Source organism: Plodia interpunctella, chromosome 2 (genome assembly GCF_027563975.2).
Source record: "Plodia interpunctella isolate USDA-ARS_2022_Savannah chromosome 2, ilPloInte3.2, whole genome shotgun sequence".
Taxonomy (NCBI): domain Eukaryota; kingdom Metazoa; phylum Arthropoda; class Insecta; order Lepidoptera; family Pyralidae; genus Plodia; species Plodia interpunctella.
Genome location: NC_071295.1, coordinates 8,429,337 through 8,456,587, shown reverse-complemented (window position 1 = coordinate 8,456,587; position 27,251 = coordinate 8,429,337). Strand labels below are relative to the sequence as shown.

At 33.1% G+C, this 27,251-nt stretch overlaps 1 protein-coding gene across 1 annotated transcript in view; it reads left to right on the top strand.

Annotated features, from left to right (window-relative positions):
- Positions 1-14,309: 14,309 nt before the first annotated feature.
- Positions 14,310-27,251, top strand: part of Gp150 — a 29,357-nt gene continuing 16,415 nt past the window's right edge. The window contains exon 1 of the mRNA XM_053759790.1: positions 14,310-14,624. The gene's annotated coding sequence lies outside the window, so the exon portion shown is untranslated. The remainder of the gene's footprint in view (positions 14,625-27,251) is intronic.

The following is a 27,251-nucleotide window of genomic DNA, read 5'->3' as shown; positions in this document are numbered from 1 at the left end:
TAAAAACTTTTAAAAATGAATATTTATCTGGAGGTAAGGGTTCCGCTTCGTGTGTCGGTGAAATCAATCTAACAAAGTAATGTAATAAATTATATTATTAATTAAAATAATTTGAAATCAATATTATTTCATATATTTTAATTTAGTTGCCAAAGCAGAGAAAATGAAATTTTAAATTAAATCTTACACGGGATGATGTGATGTTCTATCTTATCATATATTTACTTTAGGTACTTATATTACCTATACCTATGTAAGAATGTTTATATGATACATAGGGACAGATAGCATTGTACACTTAGTTAGCAAATAATATATTAATATGAACATATATAATCTGGAATACAACATTTGTACTTTTTTCCTGATCGTCACTTATATAAATGCGAAACTTTGAATGGGTGTTTATGTTTACAACTCAGTCTCACAAAATCTACTGGACAGATTTTGATGAAATTTAGTACAAGGGTAGGGTAAAATCGGGAATATCTGACGGATCGTGGCTGCTCCATATTATGAGACTTTTCATCCATGACTTGATCTTTTATAGTTTTCTAAGTTTACATTTTTAGGTCTAGGTAAACAATTTTAAATAAATTGCGCCCCGAGGCTTTACATTATTTAAGGAAACGGGAATAATGTAACGGGAATAACAAAATTCTTTCACCAGTTGGACCAGCTACCCCACTGGTGAAAGAATTTTGGAAATCGGTTGTGTAGTTCCGAAGTTACCCCTGATACAAACTTCTAAACACTACCTACTTATAATATTAGTGATATATTTTAATTGTTGTGTGGTGGCACCTTTTACCCCCATCCATAAAATAAAAAACTTTATTGAAATCCTCTTATAACAAATTTAGGGACTCTAATCCTAATAAAGAAGACAGATAGCCGTCGTCTACTAAACTACTAACACGTGGAATGTTAATGGTACGTCTACAAATAAAATAATACACGCATTTTTCATCCTGATTGTCTAAAAACATTAGAAATAAGGTTCAATATAAATGAATCAATTTTTAGACAAGACAATCGAACCTTTTTGGAGAATCGTACAACTTTTATGATAGTGAAATTAATTTTAATTTATGGTTTTATTTTGGAATTTTATTAAAAACTATCTATTTATCCTTGAAAACAAAACAAAACATGAAAGTCTATATGGGTACTTTTGGGACAACCATTTTATAAGTGAATCTATTAGATGTCGAAGCAATAATGTATCAAGAATAAGTACCATATTGTCTTAAGCAATATTAGATTTTGAAATATATATGTAGTTAAATTACACATATCAGTACTTATATAAATTATCTGGCTTCAAAATGCTAAATAATGATTAATAATTAATACAATATTCCTATATTGTTAAGGTGGTATTTCCAAAAGATATTAGTAATTTGTTATTTCCCAAGAGTCTAGAACTTCAATGTTCTTTAGAATGACATAAACTTTAAAAAATATTCCGCCTTCGTATTCTTTGTCATAAAATTACCTACCTTATGACGTACGCTCCTGAATTCTTGGGATGTTCCAGACTACGGAAAAGCCTGATTTCATTTCACGCTAAGAAAGACACGCATCATGTACAACTCATTCTGTGTGAATTCACCACTATTACCACCACATAGTTCAATGCAGGGTTACTTGTGGATGTGACTCACAATCGACTGTATATAAAGGTATATCCCGGGTCCTCGTTACTAATTACAATGTACTAAATTGTACGGTGATTTACTAAAAGTACTGAAAGTATTATATAATTTGTTATAGAAGTAAGCAACTGTGAAGTGTCCTATGCTTACCGTCCGCCTGTGATCTAAAGTTTGAATTGGAACCTACTCATACTGTCTCATACTATATGAGTTTGTATCAGTCTGACTGATGTACATAAATACTTATAGTAGTATTAATATATAATAGGTTTCATATTACCTCTTGCTTCCGGTGACAAAAAAAAATGTGAGGAATGTTCACTTGTGTTTATGTGAATACTTGCCACTTTATAGCAGTAGGTAGACAGAAAACTCTTGTCAAATGTCTTTAAGCGACATGAATAAAATCTGACACAGCGTTGACAACAATAAATATTGGTTATACTTCTAACCTTTTTCACGTTAAGAACAAGACTAGAATTAAAACCAGTAAAGGGGAGCTTGGGTTTTGCAAATGAGGAAGGAATTGATAAAGTGCTCAGGCGAGAGGTAGTGTAAGTAAAACCTAAACTTGACAAACAACTGTTAATTATTATCAAAAACACGTGGCCTACGCTAATGAAGGGACAATACAATATGAACAAAATAAATCAGTAAGTTGATATGTTCCTGTGTTTAGTCTTTGTCGGAATAAGTAGCCATTAAAAGGTATTATCGCCACGCTAATGTCTTATTGAAAAGTAGACACTATGGAACATGGTTCAAGTCATAGACGACTAACGTGTTTACCCTTTTTTATACTACCAGCAGGCATACAGGCACGCAGCTCACTTAATGGTAAGCAGTCACCACAGCCTATCAGTGCCTGCAACACTCGGGGCGCGCGCGCTTTGTACTTTGTGGCCTAGTATCTTTGCCACAGTACCCTGTTAATATTACACTGCCTCTCCTCTCTCACCCTTCAAACCGGAACACAACAATGTGAGCACTGCTGTTGGCAGCAGAAATAGATAGGTAAGAAATAGGTAGGACTTCATTGTCCGACTGTGAAGATTTCCGGATATATAGTATAATTAATAGATCCAATAAATTCTAGTTTCATTAAAAATTATCTTTTTCTTTTCACGCGCCTTTGATTTGGATTATTGGACATTTTTTAGAAACAAATTCAAGTTATTAAAATGTAATTAACAAACAACGGTTAAAAATAAATGCTTAGCTAGTAGCTAAGTATCTATATAATAATATTTATTTGAGGAACAATTTCTACAATAAAAACATTCAAATATAGTCTACTATTTTATGAATTGGGCCATATCCCATTCATCGTGTGAGTTGTGGTCATTGCACTTGAACCGTAGCAATTAGTATCAAAAGCTATTAAATAAATTGACCTCGATTCCTGGGCCTACTTACGTAGGTATAACAACCGTTTTCAGTTTTTGTTACGTCACAGTATGAATTTTCCTAAAGAAAACAATAAATGGTACCTTTAGTTTTTTACTCCTACTTGTCGTGTCGATTCTGACTAGTAATATAAATATATATGTATATATATATATATATATATATATATGTATATATATATATGTATTAAATAGTAATATATATATATTAATACATAGGTATATGTAAAAATATAAAACCCAAATTTGCTAATTGACGTCCTTGGTGAGAAGGCTGCGATGAATTTGATGCTCCGCCGCGCTGCTTATCTTCTTCACCTACGCTTTGGAAACCGGCGATAGACTCTAAGTTAATTTTTGACGTCTTTAATATAAATTAAATTATCTTATAAAATAACTTATAAATTCAAAATATTTATATGTAAAAAATAGCCACTAAATTGCAAAGTGAATATCATACGAAGTTAAATAAGTAATTTAAAAATTAGATTTTTTTTTTTAATTCGATTTGTCGCACACGAGCTTATATGCTTTCATCGACATTAAAAATATTTATATCTATACTTTAAATACATCCACATAACTACCTACTTATACGTGTGAAAGTTTTCTCAGGAAATCAATAAAAAAATATAATTTGCACGATATTTCTCGATGCAATTAATCGAATGAAAGCAAATTGCTGCACTGTTCAGAAGTTATAAGCAATAACCATTCATTTTTAAAGCTTCTCGGTCAATTAAACCTATAAAATATTTTAATCATCACAGATATACTATTTCCGTAAAAAAATCATTTCATTTGCAATTCAAAATATTTTTGTAATTTTTAAATTTAATTTTTTTATTAGAGCGGGATCAAAGTAACAACGAATGAATGTTTTTTTTTTAAATAGCGCGAACCTGGAGGAGCTTAATGGCGCAGTGGTTAGCTCGCTCGGGCTGTAATAGTGGCGGTTAAGACACTCTCATAATGGTCGGTCATTGGATGGGTGATCAAAATTATCTTGAGCTCCTCCGTGCTTCGCAAGGCACGTAAAACCGCTAGTCTCGGTTGTATATGCAGTCGTTAAAACCTGCCAATGCGCAATGGGCCGGGTCATGGCCCAAACTCCTTATCCACCCGTAAAGAAGGCCAATGCCCCAATAGTGGGGACGTTTAAATGGCTGTTTATGACCGTCAACTGGTCCCGTAGGATCAGTCGGGAATACTCACTATATTCGTACTACCTACCATGAGAATGCATCGTTATCGATACACTTACATACAAATGATCTCATTTGCATATTCAAGAGATTGTAACATCATAAACGGTCGTAAAATTGATAGTAAAAAAATAATTTGAACATTTATCACTTCATCGTCGCTTTGCGACGACAGTTAAAATTTGGGGAGTGTTTGAGAAGACACTCCCCAAATTTTAATTTTTACATTCACATTATTCAACAATTTAGTACTTACCTAATTGTACGCTGTATCGGTGGAGTCATGGATTCACTAATTTGATTTGACGACACGCTAATAAAAATTGATATATAGGTACATATAGATATATTACTTACTCAAAAGTCTGTGGATTCAATAAAGATATGATTTTAATCGCATGAAGTCCCAGCCGCCTTGCGTTTGCAGTTGCAGTTTTTTATATTTCCTACAGATAATGTAATCACTGACAATGACAGTGAGTCACGTGACATAGGACACGTCACATTCCAGTCTGATAAAGGGTCATTCTCCCCAAATTTTGAGAGTTGTAGATCCTGATAAAATTATTAATAGGTCTAAGGCATAATTGCTTCAAATAGCCGCCGTGTGGTTTGGTTTGGTTATCGAAAGCTCATAATCAACAGAAAGACTTCGAAAGAAAGAGTTATGTAAACACCATTATTCAACAAAAATATAAGAAAACGATATGAATTTGATTTTTAAATCGTAATAATTAGTGACTGTTTTTGAATTAATTTATTAAATGCATCATTTTCCTCATAGTAATGTACTACACTAACATAACACAGAATTCCCAGTGAATTCATCTAGAGCAAGGTTAGTTTGCGATACGGAATGTTTGGCTGCACATTTCCAGAGAAACTGTATGTAAACTTTCCATTCGTAAACTTCATACGTAAACTACAAATCATTATATTTCCTTGAAATAATTCCTATTGTTTATTGAAAAAAACACTCGAAATATTTCTATTCGCTAAGTACTATAGAGTAGGTTAACTTAGTAGGTATGTACAATGTTAGCTTCTCAAAAAAAATCGTTTAATAAAAAGTTCATTTGTTTACTAAATACTTTTCCTTTTAGATATAAACTAGCGGTCCGTCCCGGCTTCGCTCGGTTAAAATCATAATACATCATACATATAAACCTTCTTCAGCAATCACACTTTCTATAAAAAACCCCTTTCAAAATCCGTTGCGTAGTTTTCAAGATTTAAGCATAAATAGGGACGGATAGACAGCGGGAAGCGACTTGGTTTTAGACTATGTAAGGTAAATATATTATCCACAGGTAAATAAATGCATATAGAACATTTTAAAGAAATCCGAAAATCAATGCGATTCATTAAAAAATATATATATCTTGTTAGTGTCAAAACTCGATATCCCATTATAAATATCGTCTCGTCTATTCATAACCATAGAATTTCACAGTCATCCTACGCCTCACATGACATGCATTACCGCTGAATATATACGTATATGGTTCTAATTCAATCTATATTTGTGTGTTCTATTCCCCAAGAAGGACTCGGTAGTCCAAAAATTAAATGGTTAATTATCATACAAAAATGAGTCAACATTTCGTACAGAGACACGCTATCACACGGGAACAATAACTCCTATACACCACAGGAAAGGATGTTACTCACTGATACTGGAACTGTTATCAAACCATACGTTTAGGGGTTCGTTTATTGGCAAAGCAAGATACCAGCGCAAGATATAAACACTTCAGAAAATTGTTCGTATGTTTTGTAATTCCAAGAAGTAATGTATAAACTAAACAAAATCGAATCGTATATTCGTATCTGAATTCCTAAAATGTTAGCATAATAGGTATTACAAGAAAAAAATGGTTGGGATTTTTATTTGTAAAAAAATTGTTTCTATATTTACCTAAGCTAGCTAGTCTATTCTAAGCTAATAGTTTCTTACTTCTTAGTAATTTCAATTTTCTTAATTTATTCGCCTAAATTTCAATCAAAATCACTTTTACGTTTATTATTAAATAAACGTTAACCTAACTAATATTATGAATGTCATACCAAATCTTTGAAATCAGAATTACACACATTCTTTTTATTCTGAATTTCTCACATTTATTTTTATAGATTCGTATGACCGACAGCAAAATTACTCCACCGACAAGAGTTCCTAAATAAGAAATAGAAGAAGACAGCAAAATCACAAAATATCCCATATCTTTGGTTACACGACACTAAAAACAATCTCGATTAATTTCTTTGGGCAAACTATTATGTAATAGATGGATCGAAATGCATACCACTATGCGCGCACGCGCAGCACCGAGCAGATGTAAATCGAGCATCGCGTTTCCAGCGAATTGGAATGGAGACGAAACAGTACACAGTCTATGCAGTCGGGTATTGTACAGAGCTCATTTTACCAGCTCTGATCCGACACCGATTGACATTACTGCAAAGTACTAATTACGAGAATTCATAGCTAAAATAATTCGTGATTTTTTTCCGATATATTCTGCTGAATTTTCTCCAACCGATCCGTAGTCACACAACCTTGTGTGTGATAGTCTCAAATACCAATGTGATTTCATAAACAAAATTATAATAATAAGAAAAAAAACTTCATATGTTTGTTACCTCTTCACGTTTTGTATACTCAACCAATTTTCTTGAAATTTTGCATACATGTGGTTTGAAGAACGGTGACATAGGGTACCTTTCATTCTGATAATATACCTGACTGTTTCCATGGGAAACTCACGCGGGCGAGGCCGCGGGTAAAAACTAGTATTTAATAAATAAACATATTCTCTTATAAGGCTATATATAAAATTCACTTTTATACTCTATAAAATATGAAGAACGACAAACGCGGGTGGTCGACCCATGTTACGTATGACAGGAGTGACAAACAAACAGATAATCAGATTAACAATAAATACAAAGGCGTTCCTGGTAATTATCATAAAAGCTTTTATGGTCCTTGTCAGCCATTGTTCTTTATTTATCCATTTTTCGATAGCCAAAGGGATTTTAATTATCCATATTTGAATGGGTGACTGTGATTCAATACCTATGCCATATTAGCCCTTCTGCGACTTTGTTATTTTTATGTGTTTCGAGAAATTACTAAAAGTAATATTACAAACTACCATACTACAAAAACTACCATACTGATTTTTTGAAGAATAGTGTTTTTCCTGAGGAAGGTTTACATGTATAATTTATTATAGTTTTACTCGAGGGAAGCCGGGATTAATGGTGCTTATTATTCTTATCCCAAAATTCGACGGAAACGGATATATGTTTAATACTGGACGCAACTTTCTTTTCACAAACTGCCTACGTTTGTGAAAAAAAAGTTGGGGCAGGTTAAGTCACTTGCACATTTACTAGAACTAGACTGTCACTAGACATTATGATTCACTAGTTTTTGCCCACGTCTTCGTCCGCATTTATTTCTTCCCGAGAACCCATCTCGGGTTCATTGACATACTTATTATTGTCAATATCTCGGGTTCTAAACAACGTATCGCGATGAAACTTACATCAGATTTTAAATTACACCATCCGCTATACAACTGAGAATCGCATCAAATGCCATCCAGTAGCGTTTACGTGATGCGCGAACAAACATACAGACAGGTTAAAATTCTAAAAACAAATTGTTTTGGCCTCTATTCGTCCAGTAAAGATCCCTATAATTATTGTTCTTTAATATCTTCTATGTACAGACATAGCCCATTTACAGTTTATGTAGTTATATACATATAGAATATTATGTGTATAGTAATTTAGATGTATATAACTATTATGACTGGACACGTGGTGCGGGGTCGTGGGTTCAAGCGATATTTACTAAACTATCAATGGCAGGATGCGCGTGCGTCTAGTAATACTTGAATCGACTGTTTGTATGAGATGTTACGAGCTAGCGGGAAATAACAGCGAGAAGGAATACAAAAGTTAAAACATTTGTGAAAAATTAAACTTAAAATAGACACATACGCATAAGTCTCATTTTACATGCTTATATTTAACTTGCAATGTGTGTAAATATGCATGTTCGGGCAGAATCTTGTAATTGTAACTGAGTATTGGTTTTATATTTTTTTTTCAGACCTTTTACTAATTGGTGAATATCATATTTATTAAAATTAGAAGGTACTCGCACACGTCAATTTTAAAGCAGAAATTTTCAACCGATTGAGCTTGGTACACACGTTTACTTTGGATGAAAATGCATTATTATGCTCAATATGACCTGATGGTGCACCCAGGAGCAACTCACGATGAGGACTTCCCTCGTCATTTCATTATCGTTGGCTATACGACATTTCTATTTAACATTTTCATTTTTCACTACCACGGGCTTCATTCCTAGTTCTTAACGGGTTTCTGCGAATTCTTAATTGTAAATATATTCGCCTAAGTTGCATTGCTTAGCATATTTTAATTCTAGGCCTAAGGCATTTGTTAGATACTTTTTAAACTTAAGGAGCAAAAGTAAAATAATGCCTAAAACTACTTTTATGCCTTCCTCTATTTTTTATGCGTTCAAAGAGAAGCCAAGAATAAAATCAGACGCTCGCTATGGGTTCCGTACTTTCATCAATGTGTCTATATTATTATGTATTTTGAAAATATAACTAGCAGATACCAATCAGTGAAATTTAAAAGCTCTTCAACAAACACCTTAACTAAATATCTATATATAAACTACTGTGGACTGACAATTTCCTGGATTCCTCAACAAGTTGCTCAATAACTTTTGGCACTATAAGCGTGAGTTGCACCGTCAAATTTGACGTTTATTTTAATGTGCGCGCCGCTGACGTTTAGACAAAATAGTTGCTCATAGTTGACGATGCAGCTCAACCTAAAATCGAGGTAGATAAATAAGGTTTCTTCGTTTTAATAAGAGGCCCTAATTAATCCTATAGAAAACAATAGGTCGTTACAACCGGTGACACAGGAACGAGAGGCATCGCTGCAGACAGTGACAAAGACAGTTTTACTGTCGTAATTATATTCCAATATGTATCCAATGATAGGGCCATTTCCTGCCATTGCAAGACTTACATTGTTCACGTGATAAGTCACAGACATAAAGACAAGAACTTTTCTTATGTAAAGAGACACAGGTAGCATAGGCTATCTTTACTTACACTATTGTTTAAGTAGTACTTATAAAATCACCTCTACCAACACATCTCTCCCAATCCAAACCGGTCGACATCTATCAGTTTTTTTGGATCCTAAGCGCCTGAGGCGCACTATAAGTGCTTTTGTTGTTAGATATAAAAATATACCCACATATTGATTTTAAAAAATCATCTTAATCAACAATCTGATGCAATATTGATCTTGGAACTAGACCACGATTCATTAAAAACTATAAATAAATATACTGGGTTTTTCTAAACCATCAACATTCTTTTCGCAAACAGCGAATCCTGCCGCTATTTATCTTTTAAACGGATGTACTAAAATAACCTGATCAAATACCTAATGATCAGCTATTTAACTTTCTAGCCTCCAAATTCCATCTGGAGATGTTTACACAGCGTAATTATGATTCAAAAGTGAACACATTAAAATGCAATATTTATTACTTTAATTCTATAATAGACTCCATATATGATCCATATATGATATAATAGACTATAGAATAGTTCTCATCTAAAAAGGTGGGGAAATTCTAAAGCACTGGTAAAATGTGCTTTGTTAACAATATAATAAAGCCGATGTGTTCGTTTATTTAACATCACCTCGGAATATCTCTTTTAGTAAGTATAATAATATCCATAGACATGACAAAAAACACTTTTTTTTTAAATATATGATTTGTGAATTTAATAGTTGGTGGAAAAGGAAAGGACCGAGTAGAAAGTTTAGACAAATAAAGAAGTGTGTAAGTCACTTTTTATACGTATATAACTAGATGTTGCCCGAGGCTTCGCTCCCGTGGGATAATGATATTTCGAGATAAAATATAGCCTATAGCAAACTTGGATAATGTACCTTTCAAATGGTGAAAGAACTTTTGAAATCGGTTCGGTAGTTTCGGAGATTACCTGCCTCAAACATACAAACTCACAAAGTCACAAACTCACAAACGCTTACCTCTTTATAATAATAGTATAGAAGTATAGGTTTAAAAAGATTTTTACATCGATCAAATTTTTTTGCATCAATCAACAGTAGGTAATTTGCAAACATAATTCGTCCCATAAGTACTAGGTTAGAATACTCCACCAATTTCACAATCAGCTGCAAACGAGTCTTGAGACCATCTATGTCCTATCGAATAGTAATTTGGTCGTAGACTCAAATAGAAAAGGATTGAAAGGGTTTAGGATTAGATTCTATTTGTTTTTTTTAACAAAAATGTTTTACTCTTATACCGAAAATATTATTATTTGATTCTCTTCACGATCGCTAAATTCCGTTTTAAAATAAGTAGAACTAACAATAATTATCAGTATAATTCTATATTTGAATTAATTAAGTGTAATTAATTTTAATATGTGTTAATACGTTTCTTTGTGATAATATTTAATGGAATTAGTAGTAATTCCATGTAAAATTTTGTTTTTACATTAGAAAAAGGAATCTGATTTGACTAGTTAGAGAATAGCCAAATTTACTGTGTCCGTCCATGCGTATTGCGTAGTCTACTTAGCCAGTTGTCTATGAATTTGGCGAAAACTTTCGCGAGCATAGCGGTACATAATTAGACAGTCATGTAAATAAGTGAACATGTAATAGTCATTTGGAAGATTAATATTCAGTACATCGAGGCTAATCGATGCTAACGGATCAACAACGATAGGTAATAACAAAATACATGTCCAAATATCGTTTGGCAATATTCGCATTATCCGGAACTTTCTCTTTTCTAATATTATTATTATCTTGTCTATATTTTTAGAAGCGGTGGTGGTGTAATGGTAAAGACTCCCGCCTGTGGATCGAAAGGTCCCAGGTTCGAATCCTACTCGTGCCACATGAGTTTGTATACCAATCTGACTCATAGTTTTCATCGACCACCACTTGCTACCGGTGAAGAAAAACATCGTGAGGAAACCTACACACTCGTTGATTATAACCTTGTGTGTGAAATGGAGAAGGCAATGGCAAACCACTCCATTAATAATGCCAAGAAAGTTGTTACGCGTGTTTCATTCCATGTAATGACCACGACCCTTAGCCATGAAGAAGAATACGACTATGAAGAAGAATATTTTTAGAATAGTCTTTATTATATAATTGATTCATTTTTAATAACATTTTTTCTTTTTGTTTGATGACTCCTACTGATTCTATGTGGAGCAACAATGTTGGCATACCAGATTCAGATTTTTCGAATATTGTATTTGATTGATTATACTGTACTAATCACTGTACTAATTCCATGCATTATGTACTAAGCTAGATGAATATTAATTTATTAGCTTTTGCTCGCGACTTCGCCCGCGTTAATTACCCACGGGAAAAGTTAATTTTCCGGGATGAAAGGATGTCCTTATCCACACTTCAAACTAAAGGTATGCAAAATTTAAAGATGATTGGTTGAGTAGATATATAACGTGAAAAGGTAACAAACAGACTTACTTTCGCATTTATAATATTAGTTAGGATTAGGATGAATAACTATCAAATATATATTATCGTATGTAGATAAAAAAAAGCTACGATAAAAATCTTCAGAATCTCCTAAAATGTTACAAAGACAGTGAAAGTATCACTGTTTTTATAACATTTTAGGAGATTATAATTATAGGAATTATAATGTAATTCTAACGTAGCCGATGACAATCGTGTAAGCTCACTGTGAAGGTAAAAGCTTCGGCGAGCTTTGAAGATGTCATAGAGTTAAACCATTAAGAGTCGGCTTATTATCTTGTGTATCTTATTATTTTTTATGTGCGACAGACAGACTGTCGAAGTTTGTCTGTGTGTTTGAAATTATTTTATCATAATACATACAAAAAAGTACAGAAATTAAACAGTAATTACAACGACGAACTTATCCTATGCAGGGTGGATCTCTTCCAGGCAACCGGTAAACGAAAAATAAAACATAAAATAGGGGGGCAGCTGTCCAAACAGTAAAAATAACAAAAATATATGCATATATAAAAATACTAATTTCCATTAAAAATAACTAAATGAAAAGAAATAAAATTGGTTTTTACAGTAATTAAATAAATTACGATGTTCTATCCTGAATAATTATGTTTCTTTTAGCTTATTTAAGTATATTCCTTTTTTCGCCCCACATTTTATTCTGTTTATCCTAATGGTTATCTTGGAACAATTAAGTTTAATAAATTAATAAATATGGATTTTAAAAAATCCAAAATGCCGCCTCTATCCAATTCATTGCACCCGTTTGTTGGATAAGTTAATATTTCACAGCTGATTACAGTATGGCACGGCGGGCTACGTTGATGTATGGAATTGCCAGTTTCATACCAATTTATTGCCCCTTAAACTAATAGTACAACTTCTGTAAATTCGAAAGTAGCCGAAGAGTTAATAAGCTAGAGCGGACAAACGATTGATTACCGTAGTGACATTTCTAAACACTTAATTAGTGGACTTCAGAGCGAACAGTATAAAGTAGAGGTACCTGACTAAACACCTCTCCCTCATTCGAGAGTTTTCCCAGTTTTTTCCTCAGCCGTTGGGCATCGGAGCCCAAGTTCCGCTTTCATACTTTTTCGTCGTTGGCATCCCTAGTTGTCAGACCATTAACATGCATATCATCCTTCGCGACTGATTCACCCTTGCACTGTTACTAGTTTAGTAAATCAATTAATACGGGCATTTAAATTATGGATATTATAGTTTTTTAATAGAGGTGGACGTGCATTCCATAAGAACGAAAGCCCGCAAAATGGTTTCATATGATGATGAATGTTGGGAATATTTATTATTAAGATATATATATAAGGGAATTTCACCAAGCTATGGCGGATTCAGCCTATGCTGTTTTTCATTATGTCCGCTCCACACTGTGATCGAACAATTTGCCAAACTTTGGCGGATATTCGGTATACGTTGCTGGTTTTTCATTGTGATAAATAAATGCACTCATACTAACACGCAATGTTCACGCATTCGCGTCAGCATATGCCTGAGTTCGGCGATAGCTTGTAGCCAGCATTATACAAAGAAAAAGTAAATATAATTGCGTTTTTGTGCGACTTGGCCATCCTGAGTACCCCACTTCAACATTGCTAGCTTTGGACAAAAATGTCTGATTATGATGCCTGCGCCATCTATCTACAACAAACCAAAGCATTTACGTAATGTTAGTGCTTTTCAGAAGCAAAATAGTATTAGCACTTTTGGAAGCAAGGCCTTAACTATAACTAACTAAAATACATCAACTCTACCAGATGACTCTAGTGTTGTTAGTTTCCTGAACATTTTATTTTTAAGAGAAATTTCTAGTACTTAGTATTTTTTATTTGTTTTCAAATTTGGTTTAGTTCAACAAATTTTAGTAATGATTTCTTATTATATTCAAAAAAAACTTCAGAGTTTTTGATTCATGAGTCAATAAAAAATTAAATCAATTCAAACTCAAAAATTCGTATTATATAGAAAGAGTCATGCACGTAAGTAGAGGTGGGTAGAGCATTGTCATGTCATAATACTTCATGCTCTATGCAAAATCATGTAGAATATATTTGCCAGATGACATCATTGTTCGTAACTTGTAACCATATTGTATGTACCTATCGACGACCTGGCTTCAACCTACTTATTTATTATATGCGTACGATCGAATAGTATGCTGCATTTCTTTTAAGAGATGAAAAACTGTGAAAAACATGTCATGTGACTTGTTAGGTAGGTAGGTACCTATTCAGATTAGCTTCACTGCTTGTACAATATAAAATATTTTTTCGTGATTCATTTTCTTTACAGTCACATATTACCAAAAATAATAGTTATAATAACAATTTTGCATATTTTTTTTTGTAACGCAAGCAAATGAGACGTGACGACATTGTTCAACGCACCGGTGTGTAGATTGTAGGTTGCTTGCTGCACCACAGCACGGTACAGGTATAGTATATCTATAGAGTAGTTGAAATATGGTTGTTTCTGTCTCGCTAACGAGCGATTGTGCGACGTAGACAAGGACGAAAGAGTGGAGCCTCGCGTCACTGAGCAAACAAGCCTCGAGACAGGCAGCGAGCGACGAGTCGGACTGAACAAACCAGCGGGCGCCATTACTCTCCAAGTGTCTGTGAACGTGACTGTGTCTGCTATTCGCTCGTTTTTCCCTTCGTCGATCGTATTAGGACGTCGGTACTGCGCAGTGTGAGGTAAGAAACTTACTTTTTAAGTTGTTTGGAAGCAGTGATTTCCCGCGGAGTGAGTGTTAAAAAAGAAGATTCGTGCGATAAAGCTTTCTAGTTTATTTATGCAAGGAATTTATCGAGGGCGGTGTGACGGAGGCTCGCAGCGAGCGGCGCTGCCTCCGCCGCCTGCGCACCCTCCACATCTATACAAACTAACATCTTATATATCTAAAGTGTGATTTTTGGTAAAATCGTGCAGTGTGCTCTGTGAAACGTGATTGTGCTCTTTGTTTGTGAATTGTGTTGTTTATGTGACAACTACGACTTCTCGAAAACAAAGTTTCTGTTTCTTTGTGTTCTGGATGGCTCTGTTTGTCTTGTAATAGCGCACGATAAAACGGCTTAGGTAATACCTTCATTCGAGGCTCAGTGCCTTATCTCTCGCGACTGAATTCATATTTCATTACTTTACGTGTATTATCATACTCAACTAGGTACCTACTTACCTACCTACTCGTGTTTTATTGTCTCACATTGTATTCACTCAAACGCATCATCTCCTTAGTTGGCCTATTTATATTACACTCTTAAATGGTTGTGCTTTCATAATACCTAACCGTTTATGTTTTATAACGCAACCTTGAATGTTGTTTAAGGAATCCTTAACTGTTACAAAAATCTAAATATTTTATTAGACATTAATAAAATAGTAACAAATATTTTTGGTATTGTAATAAAGTACCTACCTAATAAAATCGTAAACGTATTGACACCAATAAGTCAGTTGATGATTTAGCTAATAATTATGCAGTTGTGAACAACGATGTCATTAAAATATCTGGTCCCTCGATTACGTAAGTTATAGGAATTACCCAAGCTTTCACAGTTGCCTGTATTCTACAGGCCCTTCTAGTTTAGTTGCAATCTCCGTCGGTGTGAAATTCAAATATGTTAGTTGTCCAGGTGTCATACAAACTTTTCTAACAAAAAGACTTGACATCATAACATCAATGCATTAATAAGATATTCTCCTGAAATTGAATGTCATCAAATACACATGTACAGAAAATACAGGGTTTTAAACCTTTCAAATATAAATGCTGAAATTATGTGGCTACAAATAGCGATCCATTCAAGAAGATATTTTGAATAAAATATATAAGGTTCATTTTACCAGTCACATAACTGTTCGATGCAAGCTGACCATGACATGATGACACATCATTACAATAGATGATGAAGAGTAAATTACACTTTCTATTAGTCCTGATATCCTGGTTAATTATGCTGAAATTAACTTAAACATATTTTTTCTACGTGGCCTGTATGTGGGTTTCTGTCAAATAATATTGCATGTATTTTTTCTCATTTTCTTCGTTATTTCTATAATTTCCTGTTACATATTTGACCATGTTGATCCGATAATCTTCTTAGATCATAATTGTATTAAGATTACATATTATTCTATAAAATAAAGTAAATAACTTATCCGTACCTCTAACTATAAACATTGATGATTGTATAACGCACACGTGTTCAGTAGCAGAAAATAAACACACCAGTTATTACACGAAGAACTATCTACAATCCTAACGTACCAGTTTTTGAGTAAGAATTTTAATTACATTTTATATAAGTTTTATTTAATATGACTTTTATCATCAATCATAAATATTTTGTCATTATGTCAATGTGATACAACCAGTAGAGCAGAAACATATGATAATAAAGATTTTTGTGGTCTGATTTAACATAAATTAAACAACTATTGTATTCTTTCCGGCAATGCATAAATACTCCTGTCAATAGCTTTGTCTGTTTGTTTGAATATCAATACAATATCAATCGCATAACGGCACATAGACATTCAGAACTAGGAGATTTAAATATTAAAAGGATTTGGATCCTTTACTTGCAAATATTAATAGAAATGAGGAAAAACTGCGTCAAGCTGAAATTTAAGGATGCTTCAGATAAATACTAAATATAAACTATGTAAGTAGGTACCTATTTGATTGACGGATCGTGAAGTATTGATCTAATTGCATGAAAGCTTGATAAATAAATCAATAGCTAAAATCGGACGGCTAGACGTGCGTGATTACATATATACATAAAGTTAAGTCTACTGTATAGAAAGCTATGGGGATAGTAAGTTCACGTTCATTTTTGTAAACACATAGTTACTTATTTGAAACTAAATAAATGGACAATACTTAACGGCCCATACTAAGCACTTAGCTTGTACACAACACACCCAGAACCGCAGACAAATATTTGTGAGCACAGGTATAAATATTTTCCCGCGCTGGGATTCGAACCCAGGAATTCCAGATAGGTGTGGTGTCCACTACTTACATATTATACTTTAGTTTTTAAGTTAACATCTATGTTTTTCATACTCATAAATCACACTATTGTAAAAATGTGAACTGTAATTAACGATCTCCACAAAATATTCCCTATTTCTTCGGTCTGAGGCTACCTGACCTTAATTGAATTTCCAAGAATACTTTTGTGAGAAAGTAATTTATGAATCATCTATTGTGAATCGTTTTCAACGGGAAAAGATTCCGCTTATTTATTGTTTTCACGAATCTTTATGAAAATAAAGAAATTATTTAATTAAATTTTTCAGATTAACTTTATTTGACTAAACTAAAAATTTCACCTCATTATAATAATTCAAAACCTTCAGAACGATTATTAAATTGCTGAATATGTCATGTAACCACATGGCATCTTCATAAATTCAAAGGCAACTACAGAAATGACGCAGCTCACCAAGAATATGTTTGTTATCACCGAGATACTAATTGCTTACTTCAAGCTAGGAAAAATATTAAATGCGCCGCAAAATTTGCAGATTCCTCAAAAATATGTGTTCCAAACCACATAACCCTAAATGTAACTCTAGTTAGAACCCATTTTTTGGCTCAAGTCTCCCAAGTCTAAAACTGATCTTCCATGATGGAGACACAGTAAATACCAAAATCTCATATCTATATAACGAAGTAAATGATACATTTAGAAGAAAAGCAATTTAAAGAAGTACGAGCTGTTGAAAATTTTTGAAATGTCGCTGAAACTGAAACAATGGCACATACAATAGGAGAAAAAGGTAACAAAGAAGAATTGCTGACTAAAATTAAAATCGCAGGAATGGACGTGCATCCCTTCCGAGAAACGCAATGTGCATTCCGAGGTAAAAGGAATGCAGCCTTGCAGATCTTTACACCGCGCCGCTCCATGTGAAGTCTTTCTTATAAGGAAGTTATTTGGAAAATTGTTGCCATGTGAAGCTAAAAGGAAATTCTTAGACGATTAATTAATTTAAAAGCTATTAACAATATTAGTTCAACTTTTTCTATGCTAATTGGCATTAGAAACTATTTTTTTCCAATGTTTAATTAAGGAGTTTGTAATGTGATCCTTCTAATTTTCAATCAAATCCACTTTAAGTCGTAATAGATCTTTGAAAGCTTGCACATCAATTTAGGTTATATAAACCGAAGATCTTATAATCCCCATCATACTGTTACGGGTTCTACAAACAATTCATATATTTAGCAAACATATTATTATGGTCATACTCTAGATATTAACCCCACTAGACAACCCTCACGAGAGATAAACAATCAGAGCTAACAGGCTGAAAATGTAATGCTGACACAGTATCCTGGTTTCTTTCATGCTTTCGCTTTATTTGTCTTTACGATTCATCTGATATAGATATCATTAACAACGATGATTCAAGTCCATTCCAAATTCGCCGCTATGACCGCTGTACCATGTCCATGTCGAGTAACATCATGTGCAGTTGACTGTACATGTTACTCATTGGAATCGCCTGCATCTTAGTGCATCGAAATCACTTTCATTTACCTTGCTTTGCCTTACATTGCCTTGGATTTTTACATCTGACTGTGACGTCAATGAAAGAAGCAGTTCCGGCCGTCTTACTCACAGTTCCGTTTCCGCTTGTCATTTCAATGCTATTGATCGGTACAAAAAATCTAGATGATATAACTCCCAGAATGGTTTACCTAAAATTTTTTCCTTGTTCATATTCTATATATATTTATTACAATGTGTTCAGAAAATTTATATGACACATTGTTAAACAGTCTTGGGTAAAGTACGTTGTAGCGTTGTAGTTAATCTATTGCAAAGTCGCTTATTCAAATAATAACTACTTGATGTAATCGTTGGAAAAACACATGCTAACATTCTAATATTGGGTATTCATATGCGGGTTCAGAGCGTTTTAAAAACCACATAGCACACACGTTTTAAAAATAAGTTTTAATCGTATACATATCGAAACGTTTAACACTAATAGTCAGATACTAAATAAATATACATATAAATAAAACATTGCAAGAAATATATAATATAAATATAAAATAAACTAATACGCAAGTACATAAGTATGTAGAGAAATTACTGAATTGTAAAACAAAGCAATTGACTTAGTTTAGTAATAGATATACGGGTGTATTTAACATAAATAAATAAATATATTAGGACAAATCACACAGATTGAGCTAGCCCCAAAGTAAGTTCGAGACTTGTGTTATGGGATACTAACTCAACGATACTATATTTTAAAACAAATGCATATATAGATAAACATCAAAGACCCGGATCAATCAGAAAGATCGAACCCAGTTCAACTTTACCACTGCGCCACCGAGGTCGTCAAAACCGTCCAAACATAATTCCCGCAGACCACATATTCAAAATACAAAATTATTAAAAATGAAATATAAGTACGAGTACTGTGTGAGACGCGGCACGTCTATCAGTTATTGAGTTCAGACAAACTGGTTATTAGCTGTCTATTTATGACCGAATATTCAAGTTTGAAATGTGTGACCGCGAAGCCAATGTTGATGACTAAATAATCAAGTGTCACGTGCCTCGACATCCAAATTTTAATAATAATGATACACACGTCTGCATTAAAAAAAAAATAACCTGCATTGAGCTTCGACGTTAGATCTGATAATAGATGTTGTCAAAATATAATCTCGAACTAAATATCTTGTTGAAAAACCTAACCTAACCTTCACGATGTTTTCCTTCACCGGAGAGATAAACTTTCCTGCTGTATAAATCTGCTTGATGTAATTGGCCAGTTAGCCAACACCTTCATCAACACCTTATCAAATACATTTTTAATACTATATGTTACATATGGACTATCAGATCAGATACTTTATCAGCAGCTTTACTTTTCCCAACTGATCAGCAGATCAGTTGGGTTTTCCGATCGCTTCGGTTTTTCATTTCGCCCATCGAAATTTTCTCCTTAAATTCTCTATATTTTTCTCTCCTGGTCAAATCTAGGTGCTGTATGCAGAAACTACAATTTAGACTAAGTATAACACTCAAGAATATAGACCGAACATATTTGTACGAGTTATACCTACATAATGTAAACCAATCCTCATCTAGCTGGACATCATATCCTCACAACTTATTTATTATTAAATATTGACTTATTATTTATTAATTTATGTACACAACATAACAATGTTGTACTTCTGTTGTTAAAATTATTAATGTATATTTGCATAGTTCTTATAAATATACTTATATCTAGCAGTATAAAGTACCTATTATTGTTTTTCTATGTTTGACTGATTGTGAACAAAAAATGCACTTAAGTGATTTCTAGTAATAGGTTATGCTAATGTTGGCAAGATTTTCCAGTTTTACAAGTAGACGTACTATCTTGATGGCTGATAACCTCAATTGCTTGTTTTCGTGGGATATTCATATATATAGAACCAACTACATTCACCTAATACCTACTCTGGTAGTAAGATTGGCAGTGACAAGGACAATAAAGAACAAGATAAAAATACTTCAGTAAAATCATATTTTACTCCGTTTTAGTTTTACTATCGACTAACAAAAGCCATTCCTACAGTCGATGTACAATAATGACAAACTGGAGAAACTTTTGTTAAGTTGAAGATCCGTTTAGAAAATTATTTGTGAAGTGTGAAGGTGCGACTATAAGCATCGCAAGTCCACATTCCTTATCTCGGAATATTCGGTTCAAACACTGAGGCTATACAAACAAGGTGTTTTGATCCTTAAGTACCTACTCTGCGATGATAAGGTGCAGACTAAAACAAACAGAAGGATTCAACAACCCCAAATTTCTTGGACGAAAAATAAGTATCATCCAAAATCCTCGTGAATTCGTGAAGTTATCAGACATATGAATAAAATTACTGCAAACATGCGTCATATCATTAGTGGCTATAAGTACATATATGTTTCGACAGACAGTAAATTTAGAATTATCTTGATTTAGAAGCTTCACTACAAAAAATTATAATTCTCAACTCTTAAATGGTCCATAATTTCAAACATTTACCTGCGTCGCTTCACACTGAGCCACCAAGTTTCCCAAGTTATTCGATCCAAAACAAAATCGTATTTAGACTACAATATTCGAAGGAAGTGTGCTGTATTATTTTTTGTGGCAGGTAAGTATAATACCGTGTCATACTTGGAACTTCACTGGCATCCCCTCGTCCCGGAAACCACAAAAAAGCAGCCATCTTTTCATTGCGTTGATTGATCTTACGTAAGATGATACCGCATTGATTTGCGATGAGCCGTTTCAAAGAATCGGCGAGACAATGGCGTGGTCATGCTTGATTTTCTTTAAAAAAACCTCATCCCAACAATCATTTGTATTGCCGAGATGCTAGTTGAAAAACAGGTGACATCTCATTAGACGGGCTATATCATTATATAGCCCGACATATTGAAGAATAACCATAATAATATGAAAAAGGTAACCAACTATGTCAACTAATTTTCTAAAGTACAGGACCTACATACACATTAGATACAGTTGTAGCTCTTATGGAAATTGCAGCGATAGAAACGCCTGCATGCATTGCATACACATTTCAATATAAAATGAAACCTACTACCTCTTACATGCCTGGAGGAAGGGAGGAAACAAAAGAAAGTTTAAATACAGTACGGCTCTTTGTACAGCATTGCTCGCAGCCTCTCTGTGAAATGTTAACGTTGATATCGTCTCGCTCTAAAGTAAAGATTGTGAAGAAGACGGCAAAACCACCATTCATAGTCAGCACGGATTAACCAAACCGCTTGCGGTCACACCAGTTGCACTTAGTAACACCACTGAATCGAATAACCATTGAAAGCTCGGTAACTAATGAAAATTGGGTATTCCTAACGTGGCTGTGTTATTGTGGGCGTATGTTTTTATTTCTGTACGCGTCGGCGGCAATAAGTAATAATGTAAACATTAAGCAAGTGATGGAGGCCACTCGACTCGTCTAAGCAAGATTCTTGAACTGCGGCAAATGAAATCTTCACTTCACGTCTAAATCATCGTATTTAATTTCATAGATGTAATGTAATGAGGAAGAATTCAGATAGCAAATTACAATTCCTTTATTATTTTCTTTCAAGCGCACATTGTTAATGTAATTTCAGAAAACGCAAATTTTCACAAAAGTCCCAATTTGAAACACAACAAAACTGTATAGATAATCAAATTCTACTTAAAACCAGAGATAATATAGATCGAATAAAATTGAGATAAGCATTAAAAATATCTGGAATGTATCTATTTCAATTCTATGATGCTATACAATAAATAAAATATCAATCACGTATTGGTATGCATGCCTGATTGGAGAGAAATCGACGTTGGGAATATTTTAAACGTCGTTCAATGAAGCCAAGAAGTATGTTAGCTTTCCGGTGTAGGTACGAAGGTTTTATCTTTTTTTTAAATGAATTATACTTAAAGATGTTCATTATTATTTAATATGAAGTTGAATATAATCATATAAAAACACTATTATTTGAATGTCATTAATTATATATTCAATCAATTTATGGAGTACTTCAGTATTTTGTTGGCTTTCATACATAGTACTAAAAAAAAAATATAATGCTATTACAGAGCAAATTACAATTCCCAATATAGAACACAAATGAACAGACGCAAATTCTAATCAGTCAAATCAATTAGAATACACAGCTGCAGAATTAATTGGTTTCATTTGATTAATGCCAGTTGGAGCATTCGTAGCGTCCCCAATACAGTGCATGCGCATGCGGTAAGATTTAATACTTAGCTCGTGACTTTAATGCTTGAGTACTTGGCCATAAATTTATTTTAATCGATGACGTTGTTGCCGTTTCTACCATGTCAACTCTGACAACTTGGCCGGACTATGACTCTACTAATGACAATTGTAAAGAAGGCTCACCGTATATCAGTTCTATTGTTTTATACTTATAAGTATGGGTATCTAACTAATATTATGAATGCGAAAGTAAGTTTGTTTGTTAACTTCGCATTATCAACTCAATCTTCTTGAAATTTTGCATACATGTAGTTTGAAGTATGGAGAAGGGACATAGGGTACCACCTACTTTTTATTCCGGAAATTAAGGCGGGCGAAGCCACGAGTAAAAGCTAGTTTCTTTTAATAAATAATGATTTGTAGCATTAGGTAAATCATATTTCAATTCGTTAAAATTTATGTTGATAAATATTTCTCGATTAGTTAAAATTACACAAGTTCCATTTTAGTAATAGCCTGTAGTATGTTTAAGCTTTTTCCTGGATAAAAAAGTGTGTTTATATTCTTTCCTATATTCCAAAAAAAATTCAATACTGATAATCAATAAACAAACTTTCCTATATTTTACTTAGCTTAGATCTCAAGAATATTATATAGAACGGCTTTTTTTTCCTTATTGCAATGAGACCACTTTGATTATCTAAATTATGTTTAGGTAGGTAGCCTAGCCAGGTAGTTAGACTTAGAACTAGTTTGGTCGCACCAAATAACAATAATAGAAGGTGTTTAGTTTCTGCTCGTTCGTCTCACACTCATGCGCACCATGACATTGAGTTAGTAGCGTGAACTGGCATGCATGAAACAATTTGAAAATCGTAACCTTTAATTAAATTGAAGTTTTGATAAACAGATGGTAAACACACAAGAACATTGTTCTAGTTCTGGGTAAATTTTTATCAAACATTTGAAAATTTAATCAAATCTATTCAAAATAAACGATAAATAAAGGGAAAATAAATGGAGAATTTATTTATAATAAGGTCTTCATAATTATTAATAAAGCATTATAATGTGGAACGTATTTAAAAACAGCAAAGTTCGAGACAAATTCCTTTATAATATTGAGACCATATTGTGACAAAATCAACACAATTTTCTTATAAGTATAGAAACTTTGTCACATACATATTATCGATCAGTTAAATTGATATAAGAAACCTCCAACACATAATATTGTACCGGGTTTAAAAGAAAAAAAAGGAAGAAGTGTTGCAAACAAAAGTACCTTCATTTTCTCAATCAGAATGGATTAATTTAATATTCTGTCATTGGTGCTAAGTGTTAATAGGTGGTTAGTACATTATAAACAGGAATAAATACATAATATTATAGAATCATTATATTTCCAGTAACCACTAATATTATTCTAAACATGTGCGAGGTCCCGAAACTCGTTTGCGGCGTTCAAATTAGTGGATATCATTTTGGCGCCTTCTGATTTACAGCCGTCTACCTGACGTCATCCCTAAAATGCTTTATTATTTCGACCTTGGAAGCTTTGAATTGGTTATCTCCTTTAATTAATCCAAACACTGAAATCTATCCGATGTTTAATAAAATTATGTCTATCTATGTTCATTTGAGACTGTGGAAGGACAGGCTCTCCTTTCAACTTTTTTTTTCTTTCTTCACTTCGTACTTACTTCGGCAACCTTAGTTTTTAGACTATAGGTTTATAATTATGTTTGCTATTCTATTTTTTAATTCAACCAGCAGTATCTATAGGTATATTAATAAAACCGAAGACTTCACGGTCAGTTGATTATATATATATATATAAATATATATAATCAACTGATATATATATATATATATATATATATATATATATATATATATATATATATATATATATATATATATATATATATATATATATATATATATATAACTATGTGTCCAGTCCAACCATTTTATACATATCGTAATTTAAAATTTTTATTAAATCACTTTTACAGTTTATTGTTAAAACACCAGTAAAAGGAATCCCGGCTGCTTTATAATTATTACACAAGTCATAATCACAAATGATATATCATGTCGGTGATGTCGGTCATGATATATCAATATTAAAATTAATACGCGCACTAATTTAAATATTATTATATTATGAACTGTCCATTACGTATTTACGAGTCTAATGCGACTACACTATATTTTTTGGATATTCGCCAAATTAAAACTTTTCACATAATGTATTTCTGAATTGTTTGCTTTTAGATTTTTTGTAAAGTTAGCAGCCACAATGTTGGTAAGAGTCATTGACAAAATACCCTTGAAAATCGTTGTCATGGTGATAAGCAAACGCATTTGTTTATAATAAAACAAAAACGGTTATTTTTTTATAGATGGAGATAATGACGATCATGATCATTTTTTAAGTCTGCTGCTTATTTAATGTTTTGTAAAATCACAAAAAGAAAATTTAAATTTAGACATTATGAGATAACAAAACGTTCCTGCCGAGATATTATCGTATTACGATAATATAGATAATATTAACAACAAAAAATAAAGTGAAGTAATTATATTTCATACATACATAGGTATTTATTACACCAAACAATATGTACTTAGCAATAATTATACAATCTCAAGTTTCAATTTCAATTGTTCAGTTTCAACCTAGGATTTGAATGTGTCCAAATTCAGCATTCTTTTTACATGTATCGCCTGCAAAACTACTTAAGACCTCACACTTCGCACCTCTTACACTAAACATGGTGACCGCGTCATCTTTCGTCTAATCAATAGGCATCCTTCACACCTCATCTCGTGGTGTCTCATGTACTGTATTCGTATATATGACTATTGCATACTTAAAAGGCATTACTATAATAGGATAGTTATTTTTCTACTTATTGGCATCTCTATGTTTGAGTTGAAGTTATGCCAAAATACCATCCCAAAACCAAAATGTTCCGCGAACCACAGCTACGGTTTACTTGTATTATTTGACGCAAATTTTATTTTTAAACAAACGTTTGCTTTAGGACATATAGGTACCTACATAACAGATATATTGTTGCAAACACTTCTAAATAGATAAGGAAACATTGAGTGTTGTGTTGAGCCAAAAGTAAGATGTTTTATCACTGCTGCAACAGGTTTAAAAAACGAATGGTGTGGATACATCGCCGGAAACTCTGATCAAACGCAATGAAGTTTGGCAAACAAATTTGTTATTGCCGCAGTTAATCTACGGCCTGACACACTCTGACCTACATTCACGAGTATAAAACACCAAAATTGTTTCTTTATACACCTATAACTTTGATGTTCACAACTATTCAAAAAATTGCGCAACATTGCTGAATACATTTAAAATTTCCTTATTTAGACTAGATTTACTTTTTGTATAGCTTAGTTATTGTATATCTTAATATTTTATATTTACACATCTCATCATCATCATCAGAATTTTTCGATTTCCCCTTCAATGTAAAGTTTTTATATCTGTGGATTTCCCTTACCAGTTGAAATATTTTCTATTCGAATATATGCATTTTACGGTTATGCTTCAAAACTTACGTATTGCACAATATTTGTTATCAAAATCCATGTAAAATTTGCGTGGATTTTTCATTTTGATTACGCGTATGTGACTCATTTTTTATCGCAACTTTTCTCATCATTTCGTGAGTTTTAGAACTGAAGAGAAAGTTGGTATAGTGGCTGTAACCTATCAGAATTAGGTCATTACTCTGATGCCTTTAGGGCTATAGATGCCTTAATAGTATCGGAACGTAACAATGTTGCTTCATGGGACACGATTTATGGTGTCATGGCATTTACAGGCATTAGACACAATGCCAGCGAGGCTCGCGCCAGTGAGGCCATCGTAAAATTCCAATTTGTGGGAAAAGATAAAACTTGGACTTTATCGTTCCATTTTGAGGTTCCTTGTAATGGTTGACTTGAAGAAGAATCTATTCCTGCGGCTGCACCTAATGATATAGTATTTTCATCTCGATAAGAAGAAAATTTGCCAAGTAATACATGTAATTGAAGTATTGTAGATTGTAGTGGATCACGGAATCGAAAAGCTGTAAACATTGTGTCTGTAGTTATCTTCTAAAATTAACGGTTTTATATCTCTCTCAACTTTTAGTTGTTAGAGCATTCGCACGCGTTCGCTTTAATATTAACCGTAAGTAAATTACATAATTTAAAAAATCTTTAGCCCACACCACAATGATCATACATTGAACCTAATTAATCTCAAAAAGCCTAATTAAACGTACTGTAGCTGCTATCATTCAATTCGATTGCACAGGAAATAATAAAAGGGATTGAATAGCAGACGCCTGACGACCTCAATACGCAACCGCCACGTTTCACCAAACAATGCCTGGAACAACTCAAAATTAGCACAAACAACTGGGTTTTGGGTTTTAACGTCGAAACAGGCTTTTGTTTGACGCAGTTAAAACAAACCAACATCCATAATAGTTAAACGCAGCGGCTGGCGACCGCTATGAGTCTATTTTTG